Source organism: Ovis aries, chromosome Y (assembly GCF_016772045.2).
Source record: "Ovis aries strain OAR_USU_Benz2616 breed Rambouillet chromosome Y, ARS-UI_Ramb_v3.0, whole genome shotgun sequence".
Lineage (NCBI taxonomy): Eukaryota > Metazoa > Chordata > Mammalia > Artiodactyla > Bovidae > Ovis > Ovis aries.
In genome coordinates, this window is record NC_082741.1 from 9,290,905 (window position 1) to 9,308,716 (window position 17,812).

At 50.2% G+C, this 17,812-nt stretch overlaps 1 pseudogene; it reads right to left on the reverse strand.

Moving 5' to 3' along the window:
• LOC132658886 (testis-specific Y-encoded protein 3-like) overlaps window positions 1-1,752 on the reverse strand; it is a 55,681-nt pseudogene extending 53,929 nt beyond the window's left edge.
• Window positions 1,753-17,812: the final 16,060 nt, after the last annotated feature.

Sequence of the window (17,812 nt, forward strand, 5' to 3'; positions counted from 1 at the left end):
ACTTGTCACATTTATGTTGACACAGACTGTATGAACGCCGAACAAGGCCCAAGGCTGTGCCTATGCATGCACAGAAGAGGTTCTGTTCCTAACAGGAAGGCCCTAAGTTGGACCTCAGCATCATGAAAGTTAGCTTTCTTCTGGAAAACAAGCACTCCTAGCTAGAACCAATATGACCCCTTAAACATCCCAACCTAACTGTTAAATTCACTCAGCTTTTCAGAGTAGATGTGGATTCCAGACAAGCCTTTTCTCTGAAGAGTCCCTGGTGCTAATGACAATTCTGACTGGAACCTCTGCAAGAAAGGCCCAAGTATCAATTTGTGGTAGCCAGAACAGCAAGAATATCACACCTAATATCAGGAACAGATATGCTGGAAGGTAACTGTTCAGTTCAGTTCAGTTCAGTTCAGTTCATTCACTCAGTCGTGTCTGACGCTTTGCGACCCCATGAATTGCAGCACACCAGGCCTCCCTATCCATCACCAACTCCCGGAGTTCACTCAGACTCACGTGCATCGAGTCAGTGATACCATCTAGCCATCTCATCCTCTGTCGACCCTCCTCCTCCTGCCGCCAATCCCTCCCAGCATCAGGGTCTTTTCTAATGAGTCAACACTTTACATGAGGTGGTCAAAGTACTGGAGTTTCAGCTTTAGCATCATTCCTTCCAAAGAAATCCCAGGGCTGATCTTCTTCAGAATGGATTGGTTGGATCTCGTTGCAGTCCAAGGGACTCTCAAGAGTCTTCTCCAAAACTGCAATTCAAAAGCATCAATTCTTTGGTGCTCAGCCTTCTTCAAGTCTGGCTCACACATCCATACATGACAACAGGAAATACCATAGCCTTGACTAGACTGACCTTAGTCAGCAAAGTAATGTCTCTTCTTTTGAATATGTTATCTAGGTTGGTCAAAACTTGTCTTCCAAGGACTAAGCGTCTTTTAATTTCTTGGCCGCAATCACCATCTGCAGTGATTTTGGAGCCCCCAAAATAAAGTGTGACAGTATTTCCACTGTTTCCCAATCTATTTCTCATGAAGTGATGGGACCGGCTGCCATGATCTTCTTTTTCTGAATGTTGAGCTTTAAGCCAACTTTTTCACTCTCCTCTTTCACTTTCATCCAGAGGCTTTTTAGTTCCTCTTCACTTTCTGCCATAAGGGTGGTGTCATCTTCATATCTGAGGTTATTGATACTTCTCCCAGCAATCCTGATTCCAGCTTCTGTTCCTTCCAGTTCAGCATTTCTCATGATGTACTCTGCATAGAAGCTAAATAAGCAGGGTGACAATATACAGCCTTGACGTACTCCTTTCCCTATTTGGAACCAGTCTGTTGTTCCATGTCCAGTTCTAACTGTTGCTTCCTGACCTGCATACAGATTTCTCAAGAGGCAGGTTAGGTGGTCTGGTATTCCCATCTCTTTCAGAATTTTCCACAGTTTATTGTGATCCACACAGTCAAAGGCTTTGGCATAGTCAATAAATCATCCAAAAATGTAAATTTTATACCAGAACTGCCAGATCTATAAACACTTTTGCAATAGCCCAGGTTAAAAAAAATAAAATAAAAAAATCACAAGCACCAAACCAAGGGATACAAATTTGACACAGAAGACACGGATTCCCTGGATGATGGCACTTCTATGTTCTAGATGCATCTTCCGCCTCTCACAGGTCCTATGTTTCAGGCGAGTGTGCACCCTTTGGGCTTTCTTATTAACGGGATCCAGCGCCAGCTGCAGGGCCATCAGCTCCGCAGTGCAGGCCAGTCACTCGGGGTTCTGGGCCCTGCCTGGTCAGTATAAGCACTGAAATGAGGCTCAGGAGTATTTTCCGGGGTTGAACAAGTGCAGGATCCAGCCTGGTTCAGTGCAGGGTCCGAGAGTGAGGCTCAGGAGTGTTTGCAAGGGTCTTGCACAAGGTCTGCCCCAAACCTGATTCAGTGTCGGTACTTAGATGTCAATTCAAGAGTATTTGTTGAGGCTTCAAGATAGGCAGAACTTAGCGCAGTTCAGTATAGGGACCAAGATGCGGACTCAGGGGTATTTGTCATGGTCTTGAACAAGGGCATGACCAAGCATGGTCCGTATAGGGATTGAAATGTGGGCTCGGGAGTGTTTGCTGGGGTCTTGCACAAAGGCATGTCGATCCTTGTTCAGTGCAGTGAGTGAGATGCGGGATACAGAATGTTTCCTGGGGGATGGACCAAGGGCAGGAAACACCCTATCTCAGAGGGAGGCAGGCAGCGAGTTGCGGGCTCAGGATTATAGGTCGCTGGCTTGAATATGGCCAGGACTAGCCTGAGAGTCAGAGAGAGTCTCAGCAGTGTTGGCCGGCACCTTGAACACATGCAGAACCCATCCTAGGTCAGTGCAGAGATGATGTTGTGGGCTCAGGAGTGTTTGTCAGGGCTTGAATAAAGGCAGGGTCCAGCCTGCCTGAGTTCTGGGAATGAGATATGGGCTCAAAAGTGTTGGTCAGGGCATGGAACTGGTGCAGGACCCAGCAGAATTCAGTTCAGGGACCATGATGTGGGCCCAGGAACGATTGTCTGGGGCTTGAACAAGGTCAGGACCCAGTCTGGATCAGTAGAGGGATCGACATGTGGGCTCAGGAGCATTTGCTGGGGGTGCAACAGGGGCAGGTCCCAAAATGCTTCAGTGCCAGGCTCTAGATTTTGGCTCAGGCCTGTTGTTAGGAGTCATGAACCTGGGCAGCACTTAGCCTTGTTCAGTGCTGGAACAGACATTTGGGCTCAGGGTTGTCTGTCAGTGCTTGAACATGGGAAGGAGTTAGCCTGGTTCAGTGCAGGGACCAAGAAGTGGGTTCAAGAGTATTTGTCATGGTTTCGAACAAGAGCAGAATCCAGCCTGGTCAGTGTAAGCACCAAAATGAGGTTCAGGAGTATTTCTCGGGGTTGAACAAGTGCAGGACCCAGCCTGGTTGGCGCAGGGACTGAGAGGAAGGCTCAGTACGTTTTTCAAGTGTTTTTCACAAGCTCTGGGCAAAGTCAGGTTCAGTGCAGGTACTTAGATGTCGATTCAGGAGTATTCGCTGACGCTTCAAGATAGCCAGAATGTAGCCTGGTTCAGTACAGGGACCGAGATGTGGGCTTAGGAGAAATTTTCATGGCTTAAACAAGGGCAGGACTGAGCATGGTCAGTGTAGGGATCTAAATGTGGCCTCAGCACAAAGACAGACATATAGATCAATGGAACAAAATAGAAAGCCCAGAGATAAATCCACACACATATGGACACCTTATCTTTGACAAAGGAGGCAAGAATATACAATGGAGTAAAGACAATCTCTTTAACAAGTGGTGCTGGGAAAACTGGTCAACCACTTGTAAAAGAATGAAACTAGATCACTTTCTAACACCGCACACAAAAATAAACTCAAAATGGATTAAAGATCTAAATGTAAGATCAGAAACTATAAAACTCCTAGAGGAGAACATAGGCAAAACACTCTCAGACATAAATCACAGCAGGATCCTCTATGATCCACCTCCCAGAATTCTGGAAATAAAAGCAAAAATAAACAAATGGGATCTAATTAAAATTAAAAGCTTCTGCACAACAAAGGAAAATATAAGCAAGGTGAAAAGACAGCCTTCTGAATGGGAGAAAATCATAGCAAATGAAGCAACTGACAAACAACTAATCTCAAAAATATACAAGCAACTTATGCAGCTCAATTCCAGAAAAATAAACGACCCTATCAAAAAATGGGCCAAAGAACTAAATAGACATTTCTCCAAAGAAGACATACGGATGACTAACAAACACATGAAAAGATGCTCAACATCACTCATTATTAGAGAAATGCAAATCAAAACCACAATGAGATACCACTTCACACCAGTTAGAATGGCTGCGATCCAAAAATCTGCAAGCAATAAATGCTGGAGAGGGTGTGGAGAAAAGGGAACCCTCCTACACTGTTGGTGGGAATGCAAACTAGTACAGCCACTATGGAGAACAGTGTGGAGATTCCTTAAAAAATTGCAAATAGAACTACCTTATGACCCAGCAATCCCACTTCTGGGCATACACACCGAGGAAACCAGAATTGAAAGAGACACATGTACCCCAATGTTCATCGCAGCACTGTTTATAATAGCCAGGACATGGAAACAACCTAGATGTCCATCAGCAGATGAATGGATAAGAAAGCTGTGGTACATATACACAATGGAGTATTACTCAGCCGTTAGAAAGAATTCATTTGAATCAGTTCTGATGAGATGGATGAAACTGGAGCCGATTATACAGAGTGAAGTAAGCCAGAAAGAAAAACACCAATACAGTATACTAACACATATATATGGAATTCAGGAAGATGGCAATGACGACCCTGTATGCAAGACAGGGGAAAAGACACAGATGTGTATAACGGACTTTTGGACTCAGAGGGAGAGGGAGAGGGTGGGATGATTTGGGAGAATGCCATTCTAACATGTATACTATCATGTGAATTGAATCGCCAGTCTATGTCTGACGCAGGATGCAGCATGCTTGGGGCTGGTGCATGGGGATGACCCAGAAAGATGTTATGGGGAGGGAGGTGGGAGGGGGGTTCATGTTTGGGAATGCATGTAAGAATTAAAGATTTTAAAATTTAAAAAATAAAAAACTAAAAATAAAAAAAATTAAATTAAATTAAAAAATAAAAAAAATAAAAAACTAAAATTAAAAAAAAAAAGAATGAAAAAAAAAAAGAATGATAAATGTGGCCTCAGGAGTGTTTGTTGGGGTCCTGCACAAGGCATGTCGAGCTTTGTTCAGTGCAGCTAGTGAGATGTGGGATCGGGAGTGCTTCATGGGAGATTCACCAAGGGCAGGACACACCAAAGTTCAGAGGCAGGGAGCGGGTTGCAGGCTCAGGATCGTATCTCGGTGGCTTTAATATGGCCAGGACTAGCCTGCGAGTCAGAGAGAGGCTCAGTAGTGTTAGCTGCCACTTTGAACAAGTGCAGGACCCATCCTAGGTCAGTGCAGAGAGGATGTTGTGGGCTCAGGATTATTTGTCAAGGCTTGAATAAAGGCAGGGTCCAGCCTACTTCAGATCTGGGAGTGAGATATGGGTTCAAGACTGTTGGTTGTGGCATGGAACCAATGCAGGACCCAGCATAATTCAGCTCAGGAACAGCAATGTGGGCTCAGGAAAGATTGTCTGGGACTGCAATAAGGTCAGAACCGAGTCTGGATCAGTGGAGGGACAGAAATGTGGGCTCCAGAATATTTTTAGAGGGCTTGTGCAAGTACAGGATGCACCCTGGTTCAGAGCAGGGACTGTATGTGCGATCATGAGTGTCTCTCAGGCTCTGAACAAGCGCAGGACCAGCCTGGGTCAGTGAAGGGACCCAGATGAGGGCTCAGGAGTAGTTTTCAGGGGCTTGGACAAGTGCTGGATCCAGCTTGGTTCTGTTCAGGGACACAGATGTGCGGTAAGGAGTATTGTAGTTGTCTTGCACAAGGGAAGGAACCAGCCTGACTCAGGGAAGGAACCAGCCTGACTCAGGGAAGGGACGTAGTGGTGGTCTCAGGAGTATTTTAGAAAGCTTCAACAACAGATGTGTGTTGGAGAGTCTTTGCTGGAGGCATGATCAAGTGCAAGATTCAACCTGGTTCACTGCAGGGACCTAGTGGTGGGCTCAGGAGTGTTTGTCGAGGTCTTGCTCAAAGGTATGACCCAGCCTTCTTAAGTGCAGCGAGTGGGATGTGGGATCTGCAGTGTTTCCTGGGGGACTGAACAATAGTGGTTCACACCGTAGTTCCGAGGCATCGAGCTACTTGTGAGCTCAGGATTTCTTGCCAGTAGGTCGAATAAGGACGGGAACTAGCATGAGAGTCAGATACAGGCTCAGGTATGCTGGTCTGGGCCTTGAATAAGTGAAAGACCCAGCCTGGTTCGTGGCAGGGACAGAGATGCGGATGCAGAAGTGTTTCTCGGGGGCATAAACAAAAGCAGGACCCAGCATGGTTCATTGCCAAAACCGAGATGTGAGCTCAGTAGCGTTTGTCGGGGGCTTGAACAAAGGCAGGGCCTGGCCAGGTTCAGTTCAGGGCCCATGATGTGGGCTCAGGAGCATTTGCTGTTTTGTAACAGGGGCAGCTCCCAAAATTCTTCAGTGCCAAGCTCACAATGTTGGCTCAGGCCTGTATTAGGGTCATGAACATGGGTAGCACTTAGCCTCGTTCTGTGCAAGACCCGACTTTTGGCTCAGAGTTGTCGGTTGGTGCTTGCACAGTGGAAGAATCTAGCCTGGTTCAATGCAACACCGAGACATGGGTTCAGAAGTATTTGCTGTGGCCTTGAAAAAGGGCATGACCCAGCCTGGTCAGCATAAGCACTGAAGGAGGCTTACAGGGAGGCTCACCGAAGGCATATTTCACGGGGTGGAAAGAGGGCAGGACCCAGCCTGGTTCGGTGCAGCCACCTGGAGGGAGGTCAGGAGTGTTTGCAAGGGTCTTGCACAAGGCCTGGACCCAACCTGGGTCACTTCAGGTCCTAAGATGTCAATTCAGGAGCATCCGTTGAGGCTTCAAGATGGGCAGAACATAGCCTGCTTAAGTACAGGGACTGAGAGGTGGGCTCACGGGTATTTAGTGGTCTTGAACAAAGGTAGGACCGAGTATGGTCCACGTAGGTATCAAAATGGGAGCCCAGGAGCATTTGTTGGCGTCTTGCACAAAGGCATATCGAGCCTTGATCAGTAGAGCGAGTGCAATGCCGGATTGGGAGTATATCCTGTGGGGACTGACCAAGGGCAGGACACACGCTAGTTCAGAGTCAGGGAGAGAGTTGTGGGCTCAGGATTGTAGGTCATTGGCTTGAATATGGCCAGGACTAGCCTGAGAGTCAGAGAGAGGCTCAGCAGTGTTGGTCGGCACCTTGAACAAGGGCAGGACCCATCCTAGGTCAGTACAGAGATGACATGTGGGCTCAGGAATATATGCTGGGGCTTGACTAAAGGCAGGGTCCAACCTGCATGAGTTCTGAGAGTGATATATGGCCTGAGGAGTGTTGGTCAGGGCATGGAACCAGTTCAGCACCCAGCAGAATTCAGTTCAGAGAATGCGTTGTGGGCCCAGGAGCAATTGTCTGGGGCTTGAAGGAGGCCAGGACCCAGTCTGGATCAGTAGAGGGACCGAAATGTGGGCTCCAGAATATTAGTCAAGGGCTTGTGCAAGTACAGGGCCCAGCTTGGTTCAGTGCAGGGAACATATGTGGCCTCACACGTGTCTCTCGGGTCAGAACAACCTAGATGTGGGCTCAGGAGTCTTTTTCAGGGGACTGAACAAGCACAGAATCCAGCTTGGTTCCATTCAAGGCAACAGATGTGCATTAAGGAGTGGTGTAGGTGTCATGCACAAGGGCAGGACACAGCCTGATTCAGTGCAGACCTAGAATTGGGCCCAGGAGTGTTTTTCGGAACTTTGGACAACAGATGTGTGCTGGGGAGTGTTTTCCAGAGGCTTTATTCAGTGCAAGACTCAGGCCGGTTCACTGCAGGAACTAGTGTCCTAGGGCTCAGGAGCGTTTCTCGGAGTCGTGCTCAAAGGCATGACCCAGCCTTCTTGAGCGCAATGAGTGGGATGTGGGATCACCAGTGATTACTGGGGGACTGAACCATGGCAGTACACACCATAGTTCAGAGGCATCGAGCTACTTGTTGGCTCAGGATTGCTTGCCGGTGGCTCAAATAAGGCCGGGAACTCACATGAGAGTCAGATACAGGCTCTATGTTGGTCAGGACCTTGAATAAGTTCAGGACCCAGCCTGGTTCATGGCAGGGACATTGATGCAGAGTCAGGAGTGTTTCTCGGATGTGTAAACAAAGGCAGGACCCAGCATGGTTCAGAGTCTGAACTGAGTTGAAAGCTCAGGAGTGTTTTCCTGGGACTTGAACAAAGGCAGGGCCCTGCCAGGTTCAGTTCAGAGCCCAGGATGTGGGCTCAGGAGGATTTGCTGTGGTGCAACTGGGGCATTACCCAAAATGCTTCAATGCCAGGCTCAAGATGTTTGCTCAGGTCTTTATTAGGGTCATGAATATGGGCAACGCTTAGCCTCGTTCCATGCAAGACCTGACATTTGGTCTCAGGGTTGTCTGTCAGTGCTTGCATATGGGAAGAAGCTAGCCTGGTTCAGTGCAGAGACCGAGATGTGGGTGCAGAAGTATTTGACATGATGGATGGCAGGACCCAGTCTGGTCTGGGTAAGCACTGAAATGAGCCTCAGGACTATTTGACGGTGTAGAAAAAGGGCAGGACCCAGACTGGATCAGTGCAGCGACCTTGAGGAGGCTCATGAGTGTTTGCAGGGTCTCACAGAAGGCCTGGACCGAGCCTGGGTCAGTGCAGGTACTTAGATGTCGATTTAGGAGTATCCGTTAAGGCTTCAATTGGGCAGACCTTAGCCTGGTTCAGTACGGGCACCAAGATGCAGGCTCAGGGGTATTTCGTGGTCTAGAACAAGGGCAGGACCAAGCATGGTCTGCGCAGGTATCGAAATGTGGGCATGGGAGTATTTGTTGGGATCTTGCACAAAGGCAAGTCGAGCCTTGCTCAGTGTAGCAAGTGCAATGCCAGATTGGGAGTGTTTCCTATGGGAATTGACCAATGGCAGGACACACCCTAGTTCAGAGTCAGGGAGCGAGTTGTAGGCTCAGGATTGTAGGTCAGTGGTGTAAATGGCCAGGACTAGCCTGAGAGTCAGAGAGAGGCTCAGCAATGTTGGCTGGCACCTTACCTTGAACAAGGGCAGAACCCATCCTAGTTGAGTGCAGAGATGAGGTAGTGGGGTCAGAAATGTTTGTTGGGGCTTGACTAAGGGCAGGGTCCAACCTGCGTGAGTTCTGGGAGTGAGATATGGGCTCAAATGTGTTGGTGAGGACATGGAACCAGTTCAGGACCCAGCAGAATTCAGTTCAGGGATCACGATGTGGGCCCAGGAGAAATTGTCTCAGGCTTGGAGAAGGCCGGGGCCCAGTCTGGATGAGTAGAGGGACTGAAATATGGGCTCTGGAATATTTGACGTGGGCTTGTGCATGTGCAGGACCCAGCTAGGATCAGTGCAGGGATCACATGTGGCCTCACACATGTCTCTCAGATCTGAACAAGCGCAGGAGAAGGCTAGGTCAGCAAAGGGACCTTGATGTGGTCTCAGGAGTCGTTTTCAGGGGCTTGAACAAGAGCAGGATCCAGCTTCGTTCCGTTCAGGGACACAGATGTGTGCTAAGGAGTGTGTAGGTGTCATGCACAAGGGCAGGACTCAGCCTGAATCAGCGAATGGACCTAGAGTTGGGCCGAGGAGTATTTTTTGGAAGCTTGGACAACAGATGTGCACTGGGGAGTGTATGCCGGAGGCTTTGTCCAGTGCAAGATTCAGCCTGGTTTACTGCAGGAACCTAGTGTCCTAGGGCTCAGGTGTGCTTGCTGGGGTCTTGCTCAAAGGCATGACCCAACCTTCTTGAGTGTAGCAAGTGGGATGTGGGATCGCCCATGTTTCTTGGGGGACTGAACAATGGCAGTACACACCATAGTTCCAAGGCATGGAGCTGCTTGTTGGCTCAGGATTGCTTGCCAGAGGCTCGAATAAGGCCAGGAACTAGCATGAGAGTCCGATACTGGCTCAGTTATCTTGCTCGCTTCCTTGAATACCTACAGAACCCAGCCTGGTTCATGGCAGGGACGGAGATGCAGGCGCAGGAGTGTTTCTCATGGGCCTAAACAAAGGCAGGACCCGGTATGGTTCAGTGCTGGACCAGAGCTGTGAGCTCAGGAGTGTTTGTCAGGGGCTTGAAAAAAGGCAGATCCTCCCCGGCATCACTGCACGGCACAGGATGGGGGCTGTGCAGGAGCATTTGCTGGGGTGCAACAGGGTAGCTTCCAAAATGCTTCAGTGCCTTGCTCAAGATGTTGGCTCAGGACTGTTATTAGGGTTCATGAACATGGGCAGCGCATGGCCTCGATCCGTGCAGGATACGACATTTGGGCTCAGGGTTGTCTGTCATTGCTTTCACGACAGAAGAAGCTAGCCTGGTTCAAAGCAGTGACCGAGAAGTGTGTTGAGAAGTATTTGTCGTGGCCTTGAAGAAGGGCAGGACCTAGCATGATTCGGTGCGGAGACAGGGAGGGAGGCTCAGGAGTGATGCAAGGGTCTTGCACAAGGCCTGGGCCCAGGCTGGGTTAGTGCAGGTCCTTAGATGTCGATTCAGGAGTATCCCTTGAGGCTTCATGATGGCTGACCTTAGCCTCATTCAGTACAAGGTCCGAGGTGTGGGCTCACGGGTACTTCTTGTGGTCTTGAACAAGGTCAGGACTGAGCATTGTCCTCATAGGGATCGAAATGTGGGCTCGGGAGTTTTTGTTAGGGTCTTGCACAAAGGCACATCGATTCTTTTTCAGTACAGTGAGTGTGATGCCAGTTGGAGAGTGTTTCCTGGGGGCACTAACCAAGGGCAGGACACAAGGACATACACTAGTTCAGAGTCATGGAGCAAGTTGTGGGCTCAGGATTGTAGGTCGAGGGCTTGAATACGATAGGCCTAGCCTGAGAGTCAGAGAGAGGCTCGGTAGTGTTGGCTGGCACCTTGACAAGTGCAGGACCCATCCTAGGTCAGTGCAGAGACGACGTTGTGGGCTCCGGAGTGTTTGTCGGGTCTTGACTAAAGGCAGGGTCCAGCATCAGTGAGTCCTGGGAGTGAGATATGGGCTAAAGAGTGTTAGTCGGGGCATGGAACCAGTGTAGGACTCAGCAGAATTCAGTTCAGGGACAGCGATGTGGGCCCAGGAGCAATTGAAGAAGGCCAAAACCCAGTCTGGATCAGAAGAGGGACTGAAATGTGGGCTCCGGAATATTTGTCAAGGGCTTGTGCAAGTACAGGGCCCAACCTGGTTTAGTGCAGGGACCATATGTGGGTCACGCGTGATTCTCCAGATGTGAACAAGCGCAAGACCAGCCTCGGTCAGCAAAGGGAGCTAGATGTGGACTCAGGAGTCGTTTTCAGGGGATTGAACAAGCGCAGGATCCAGCTTGGTTCCATTCAGGGATACAGATCTGCTCTTAGGAGTGTTGTATGTGTCTTGTACAAGGGCAGGTCTCAGCCTGATTCAGTGCATGGACCTAGACCTGGGCCCAGGAATATTTTTCGGAAATTTCAACAACAGATGTGTGCTGAGGAGTGTTTGTTGGAGGCTTTATCCAGTGCACGATTCAGCCTGGTTCACTTCAGGGACCTAGTGTCCTAGGGCTCAGGAGTGTTTGTCGGGGTCTTGCTCAAAGGCATGACCCAGCCTTCATGAATGTAGTGAGTGGAATGTGGGATTGTCTGTTTCCTGATGGACTGAACAATGGCGGTACATATCATATTCCAAGGCATCGAGCTACTTGTCAGCTCTGGATTGTTGGCCAGTAGCTCGAGTAAGGCCGGGAACTAGCGTGAGAGTCAGATGCAGGCTAAGCTATGTCGATAGGGGCCTTGAATAAGTGCAGGACCCAGCATGGTTCATGGCAGGGACATTGATGCGGGCGCAGAGGTGTTTCTTGGGGGTATAAACAAAGTTAGGACCCAGCATGGTTCAGAGCCGGAACCAAGATGTGAGCTCAGGAGTGTTTGTTGGGGGCTTAAACAAAGGCAGGGCCCTATTGGGTCAGGGCAGGGCCCAGGATGTGGGCTTAGGAGCATTTGCAGGGATGCAACAGGGGCAGCTCCCAAAATGCTTCAGTGCCAGACTCAAGGTGTTGGCTCAGGCCTCATATTAGTTGTCATGAACATGGGAAGCACTTAGGTTCATTCTTTGCAGGACCCGACATTTGGGCTAAGGGTTGTCTGTCAGTGCTTGCACGTGGGATGAAGCTAGGTTGGTTCAGTGCAGAGACCAAGATGTGGGTTCAGAAGTATTTGTTGTGGTCTTGTAGAATGGCAGGATGGAGCCTTGTCTGGGTAAGCACCGAAACGAGGCTCAGGCATATTTGTCGGGGTGGAAGAAGGGCACACCCAAACCTGGTTCAGTGCAGTGACCAGGAGGGAGGCTCGGCAGTGTTTGCAAGGGTCTTGCACAAGGCCTGGACCCAGGCTGGGTCAGTGCCAGTCCTTAGTTGTCGATTCAACAGTGTCTGTTGAGGCTTCAAACTGAGCAGACCTTAGCCTTGATCACTACAGGGACTGAGATGCGGGCTCAGAGGAATTTCTTGTGGTCTTGAACAAAGGCAGGACTGAGCATTGTCCACATAGGGATCGAAATGTGGGCTTGGGAGTGTTTGTTGGGATCTTGCACAAAGGCACGTCAATCCTTGCTCAGTGCAGTGAGTGTGATGCCGGATTGGGAGTGTTTCCTGTGGCGGGGGGGGGGGGGGGGGGCTGACCAAGGGCAGGACACACCCTAGTTCAGAGTCATGGAGCGAGTTGTGGGCTCAGGATTGTAGGTCAGTTGCTTGAATATGGCCGGGCCTAGCCTGAGATTCAGAGAGAGGTTCAGCAGTGTTGGCCAGCACCTAAAACAAGGGCAGGACCCATCCTAGGTCAGTGCAAAGATGATGTAGTGGGCTCAGGAATGTTTGTTGGGGCTTGACTAAAGGCTGGGTCCAACCTGAGTTAGTTCTGAGAGTGAGAAATGGGCTCAGGAGTGTTGGTCAGGGCATGGAACCAGTTCAGGACCCAGCAGAATTCAGTTCAGGGACCACGATGTAGGCCCAGGGAGCGATTGTTTGGATTTGAAGGAGGCCAGGACCCAGTGTGGATCAGTAGAGGGACCGAAATGTGGTCTCTGGAATATTTATCAAGGGCTTGTGCAAATAAAGGTCTCAGCTTGGTTCAGTGCAGGGACCACATGTGGCCTCATGCGTGTCTCTCGGGTCTGAACAAGCGCAGGGCCAGACTGGGTCAGTGAAGGGACCTTGATATGGGCTCAGAAGTCATTTTTAGGGCCTTGAACAAGCAGAGGATCCAGCTTGGTTCTGTTCAGGGACACAGATGTGCGCTAAGGAATGTTGCAGGTGTCATGCACAAGGACAGGACCCAGCCTGATGCAGTGCACGGACCTAGAGGTGGGCCCAGGAGTATTGATCAGAAGCTTGAACAGATATGTGCTGGGAAGTGTTTTTTGGAGGCTTATCCAATGCAAGATTCAGCCTGTTCACTACAGGGACCTAGTCTCCTAGGGCTGAGGAGTGTTTGTAGGGTTCTTATTCAAAAGCATGACCCAACCTTCTTGAGTGCAGTGAGTGGGATATGGGATCACTAGTGTTTCCTGGTGGAATGAATAAGGCGGTACACTCCATAGTTCCAAGGCATGGAGCTACTAGTAGGCTCAGGATTGCTTGCCGGTGGCTCGAATAAGGCCGGGAACTAGCATGAGAGTCAGATACAGGCTCAGGTATGTTGGTCGTGGCCTTGAATACGTGCAGGACCCAGCCTGGTTCATGCAGGAGTGGAGTTGCAGGCACAGGAGTGTTTCTTGGAGGTATAAACAAAGGCAGGACCCAGCATGGTTCAGTGTCAGACACGAGTTGAGAGCTGAGGAGTGTTTGTCGGGGGCTTGAACAAAGGCAGGGCCCCGCCGGGTACAGTGCAGATCCCATGATGTAGGCTAGGGGCATTTGCGGGGGTGCAACAGGGGCAGCTCCGAAAATGCATCAGTGCCAGGCTCAAGAAGTTGACTCAGGCCTGTTATTAGGCATCATGAACATGGGCAGTGCTTTGCCTCGTTCCATGCAGGGCCCAACATTTGGGCTCAGGGTTATCTGTCCATGCTTTCACTTTGGAAGGAGCTAGCTGGGTTCAGTGCAGTGACCGAGACATGTGTTGAGAAGTATTTGTCATGGCCTTGAAGAAATGCAGGACCTAGTGAAGCTCGGTTTAGGGACCAGGAGGGAGGCTCGGGAGTGTTTGCAAGGGTCTTGCACAAGGCCTGGACTCAGCCTGGTTCAGTGTATGTCCTTAGATATCAATTCAGGAGTATCCGTTTAGGCATACAGATGGGCAGACCTTAGCCTGGTTCAGTACAAGGACCGAGATGCGGGCTCAGAGGTATTTCTCGTGGTCTAGAATAAGGGCGGGACCCAGCATTGTCCACGTAGGGCTCTAAATATGGGCTCGGGCATGTTTGCTGAAGTCCTGTACAAAGGCACATTGATCCTTGTTCAAAGCAGCGAGTGTGATGCTGGATCGGGAGTGTTTCCTGGGGGGACTGACCAAGGGCAGGACACAAGGACACACCCTAGTTCAGAGTCAGGGAGTAAGTTGTGGGCTCAGGATTGTAGGTCAGTGGCTTGAATATGGCCAGGACTAGCCGGAGAGTCAGAGAAAGCCTCAGCAGTGTTGGCTGGCACTTTGAACAAGTGCAGGACCCATCCTAGGTCAATGCAGAGATGACGTTATGGGCTCAGGAATGTTTGTTGGGACTTGACTAAAGGCAGGGTTCAACCTGTGTGAGTTCTGGGAGTGAGATATGGGCTCAAGTTGTTGGTCAGGGCATGGAACCAGTTCAGGACCCAGCAGAATTCAGTTCAGGGACTGCAAAGTGGGCCCAGGAGCAATTGTCTGGGGCTTGAGAAGGCCAGGACCCAGTCTGGATCCATAGAGGGACTGAAATGTGGGCTTCAGAATATTTGTTGAGGGCTTGGTCAAGTACAGGGCCCAGATTGGTCTGTGCAGGGACCGTATGTGGCCTCATGTGTGTCTCTGTGGTGTGAACAAGCTCAGGACCAGCCTGGGTCAGTGAAGGGTCCTAGATGTGGGCTCAGGAGTCGTTTTTAGGGGCTTGAACAAGTGCAGGATCCAGCTTGGTTCAGGGACACAAATGTGCAGTAAGGACTGTTGTAGGTGTCATGCACAAGGGCAGGACCCAGCCTGATTCAGTGCGCGGAACTAGAAGTGTTCCAGGAATATTTTTTGGAAGCTTATACAACAGATGTGTGCTGGGGAGTGTTTGCCAGTTGCTCTATCCAGTACAAGACTCAACCTGGTTGACTGCAGGGACCTTGTGTCCTAGGGCTCAGGATTGTTTGTTGGGGTCTTGTCAAAGGCATGACCCAGCCCTCTTGAGTGCATCGAGTGGGATATGGGATGGCCTGTGCTTCCTGGGGGACTGAACAATGGTGGTACTTACCATAGCTCCGAGGCATGGAACTAGTTGTCAGTTCAGGATTGCTTACCGGTGGCTCGAATAAGGCCGGAAACAAGTATGAGAGTCAGATACAGATTCAGGATTGTTGGTCGCGGCCTTGAATACCTACAGGACGCAGCTTGGTTCATGGCAGGGATGGAGTTGCAGGCCAGAAGTGTTTTCAGGGGTGTAAACAAAGGCAGGACCCAGCATGGTTCAGTCCCAGACCCGAGTTGTCAGCTCAGGAGTGTTTGTCAGGTGCTTGAAAAAAGGCACAGCCCCGGCGGGATCAGCAGGGCCCAAGATGTGGGCTCAGGAGCATTCGCTGGGGTGCAACAGGGGCAACTCCCAAAATGCTTCAGTGCCTTGCTCAAGATGTTGGCTAAGGCCTGTTATTAGGGGTCATGAACATGCGCAGCGCATTGCCTCATTCCATGCAGGACTCGACATTTGGGCTCAGGGTTGTCTGTCATTGCTTGCACGTCGGAAGAACCTAGCCCTGTTCAGTGCATTGACCGAGACGTGTGTTGAGAAGTATTTGTTGCAGCCATGAAGAAGGGCAGCACCAAGCATGATTTGGTGTGGATACAGGGAGGGAGGCTCAGGAGTGTTTGCAAGGGTCTTGCACAAGGTTGGGCCCAGCCTGGGTCAGTGCCAGTTCTTAGATGTTGATTCAGAAGTATCCATTGAGGTTTCAATATGGGCAGACCTTAGACTCGTTCACTACAGGGAACAGCCGTGTAGCGCGTGGAACTATATATGGGCTCAGAGGTAATTCTTGTGGTCTTGAACAAGGGCAGGATCGAGCACGTAAGCATAGGTATCGAAATGTGGGCTCAGGGGTGTTTGTTGGGATCTTGCACAAAGGCACATCAATCCTTGTTCAGTGCGGCGAGTGCGATGCTGGATTAGGAGTGTTTCCTTGGGGAACTGACCAAGGGCAGGACAGAAGGACACACCCTAGTTCAGAGTCAGGGAGTATGATTTGGGCTCAGGATTGTAGGTCCATTGCTTGAATGTTGCCAGGCCTAGCCTGAGAGTAAGAGAGTCTCATCAGTGTTAGCTGGCACCAAGAACAAGGGCAGGACACATCCTAGGTCAGTGCAGAGATGACGTGTGGGCTCAGGAGGGTTGGTAAGTGCTGAACTAAAGGCAAGATCCAGCATGCATGAATCCTGGGAGTGAGATATGGGCTAAAGAGTATTGGTCGTGGCATGGAACCAGTGCAGGACCCAGCAGAGTTCAGTTCATCAGGGAAAGTGATGTGGGCCTAGGAGCGATTGTCTGGGGCTCTAGAAGGCCAAAACCCAGTGTGGATCGGTAGAGGAAGCAAAATGTGGGCTCCGGAATATTTGTCAAGGACATGTGCAATACAGATCCCAGCTTGGTTCAGTGCAGGGACAAATGCGGCCTCACGCTTGTCTCTCGTGTCTGAACAAGCGCAGTATAAGCATTGGTCAGCGAAAGGACCTAGATTTGGGTTCAGGTGTCGTTTTTAGGGGCTTCAACAAGTGCAGGATCCAGTTTGGTTCCATTCAGGGACATAGATGTGTGCTAAGGAATGTTGTAGGTGTCATGAATAAGGGCAGGACACAGCGTGATTCAGTACACGGAACTAGAGGTGGGTCCAGGAGCATTTCTTGGAAGCTTGAACAACAGATGTGCACTGGGGAGTGTTTGCCGGAGGCTTTACCAGTGCTAGAATCAGCCTGGTTCAATGCAGGGACCTAGTGTCCTAGGGATCAGGAGTGTTTGTCGGGGTCTTGCCCTAAGGCCTGACCCAGCCTTCTTGAGTGTAGCGAGTGGGATGTGGGATGGCCTGTGTTTCCTGATGGACTGAACAATGGCGGTACACACCGTAGTTCCGAGGCATCAAGCTACATGTCTGCTCAGGATTGCTTGCCATTGCCTCAAAAAAGTCTGGGTGAGTCTAGCGTGAGGGTAAGATGCAGGCTCAACTATGGTTGTAGGGGCCTTGAATAAGTGCAGGACCCAGCCTGGTTCATGGCAGGGACTTAGATGCGGGCACAGAGGTGTATCTCTGGGGCGTAAAGAAAGACAGGACCCAGCATGGTTCAGAGCTGGAACTGAGATGTGAGCTCAGGAGTGTTTGCTGGGGGCTTGAACAAAGGCAGGGCCCTGAGGGTCAGTGCAGAGCCTAGGATGTGGGCTTAGGGGCATTTGCAGGGATGCAACAGGGGCAACTCCCAAAATGCTTCAGTTGCAGACTCAAGATGTTGGCTCAGGCCTGATATTGGCGGTCATGAACATGGGAAGCACTTAGCCTCATTCCATGCAGGACCCGACATTTGGGCACAGGGTTGTCTGTCAGTACTTGCACTTGGGAAGAAGATAGCCTGGTTCAGTGCAGAGACCAAGACGTGGGTCAGGAGTATTTGTCATGGCCTTGAAGAAGGGCAGGACCCAGCCTGGTCTGGGTAAGCACTGAAAATAGCCTCAGGAGAATATTTCAGGGTGGAAGAAGAGCAGGACGCAACCTGGTTCAGTGCACCTATGGGGAGGGAGGCTCGGGAATGTTTGCAAGTGTCTTGCACAAGGCCTGGACCCAGCCTGGGTCAGTGCAGGGCTTAGAAGTCAAGTCAGGAGTATCTCTTGAGGCTTCAAGATGTGCTGACCTTAGCCTGGTCAATACAAGGACCGAGATGCAGGCTCAGTGGTATTTTGTGTTTAC